Below are 2,275 nucleotides of genomic sequence, written 5' to 3' on the forward strand. Positions count from 1 at the left end.
TTTTGTTCTTCAGTCTAGTTGTGAAGGACATTGCTTCACTGGCCCATGTTGGTATTATCATTGCGCTCTTCCCAGGTGAGGCAGTTGCTCGCTGGCCATTGGACGGCAGCTCATGACGGCTCACGGCAGCTCTCAGGGCTGCTGGCCACTCACACTGGCTGTCAGCCACTCACAGTAGCACAGCAGTCCACTGCAGCAGAGGCTGCAGCCTACGCCATCACCAGCGACTCACAGCAGCCCAGCTCCAGGTTGAGCTGTTGTTCACCATCCTAGCAGTAGAAGGCAGTGTCACTGGCCCTCATGTGGGATCCGAACCGGGGCCCTGCTGCTCAGAGCTGGTGTCCCAAGCAAACTCTTAACCAACGCGCCACTCGGCCGGCCCAAGGCCACAGAAATCTTAATGTGGTCCTGTCATTTGAGTAGCCTTCTCAGTAGTCCATTTGTGAAATTATGGCAGCTTGGAGTAGGGTGATAGTGGATAGCCAGTGAGATGGGAAGGCTTGGGATGTGTTTTAGAGGCACAGTCATCTGGACTGGCTAATGTGGATGTGAGCGGTGAATGAAAGAGAGGAACGAAGGATGATTTCCAGATTTTTGGTTTGAACAACTGGGTGGATGATGGTGCCATCAACTGAGAATACTGGGAAAGAAGCAGGATTGGGGGTAAAATCAAGGCTGTCTTTGACATGATGTGTTTGAGATGACTGTGAGTCATGAAGTAGAGATATTAAGTAGCTAGTTGGATTTGTGAATCCGAGTTTTGGTGGAGAGGTCTGGGCTGGACAGCAATTTGAAAATTATTAGTTTATAGACTTAAAGTCAAGGAGTTGGGTGACGTCACCTGGGGAGAGTAAAATAGAGAAAAGAGGGACTGGGCCCTGGAACACAGCAACATTTAAAGATTAAGCCAAAGGAGAGAAATCAAAAGATTTTGAAAAGGAGTCCCAGTGAGGTGCTAAGAAAATCTCCATGGTGAGACATTGAGAGAAGTTCAGGGGGAAAAGTGTTTCAAAAGAAAGGAAGCCTGTTGCTTGTTTGCAATTCTGCTGAGAGGTCAATTTAGATAAGAATAGAGAATTCACAGTTGGTTTTGGAAACATGGAGATCATTAGTAATCNACAGGGTCACTTGCCCCCATGTGGGATCTGAACCGGGGCCCTTCTGCTCAGAACTGGTGCTCCCAAGCCAACTCTTCACCAATGTGCCACTTGCCTGGATTAGGTCTCAGTCCCACAAGATTGCCACACACACACACACACACACACACACACACACACACACACACACACACACACACACACATTTCAGATATACACATATATCTAAAAATACATGTGTACTTTTATACTGAAGTAATTGTAGATTCTCAAGAGATTGTGAAGAAATGTAGGGAAGTCACATGCACCCTTCCCCCAGTCTTCCTCAAAGTCAACATCTATTGAACTGTAGTACAATATCAAAACCAAGAAATTGACATTGATAAGAACCATCCTCTCCCTCCATCCCTAACCCCCTGGCAACAACTAGTGTGTTTTTCATCTCTATAATTACATTTTTTTCATTAATGTTACATAAATAGAATTATGCAATAAGCATCCTTTTTGGTTTGTTTGTTTTCTTTTCCACTTAGCATAATTTCCATGAGGTTTATTCAAGTTGTTGTGTATATCAATAGTTAGTTGTTTTTTTTTTAAATTGCTGAGTAATAATACATGGTATGGATGTATCATAGTTTGTTTAGCCATTTACCCATTAAAGGAGATTCGGATAGTTTCCAGTTTGGGGCACTTATAAAGCTGTTATGAACATTTTTGTACAATCTCCTACATGAAAATAAGACTTCATTTCTCTGAGATAAATGCCTTCTCCGTTTTCAAAGGAACTGCCAAACTATTTCCAAAGTGCCAATACCATTGCTACTAACAATATATGTGAGATCCATATCTAAGGAAGCTATGCCCAATCCAAGTTCATTGAGATTTACTCCTAAGTTTTCTTCTAAGAGTTTTATAGTTTTAATTCATATTTAGATCTATGATTCATTTAGAGTTAATTTTTGTGTGTTGTGTGAGGGTCACACATAGCTTTAGGGTCCCACAAAAATGTTTTAAATCTTTAAAATCAGGAAAAAAGTATACTTGGATTATATTAGTCTTTATACCAATGCAGTTGTAAAATATAATTTTTAATTTTTTTTAAGGAAGAAAGGGCCTCTGAGGTTCTTTCTGACACCAAATACATGGTGTCTTTACTCACCAATTCTCCAACACCAACT

Source organism: Hipposideros armiger, unplaced genomic scaffold (assembly GCF_001890085.2).
Source record: "Hipposideros armiger isolate ML-2016 unplaced genomic scaffold, ASM189008v1 scaffold_110, whole genome shotgun sequence".
NCBI classification, from domain to species: domain Eukaryota; kingdom Metazoa; phylum Chordata; class Mammalia; order Chiroptera; family Hipposideridae; genus Hipposideros; species Hipposideros armiger.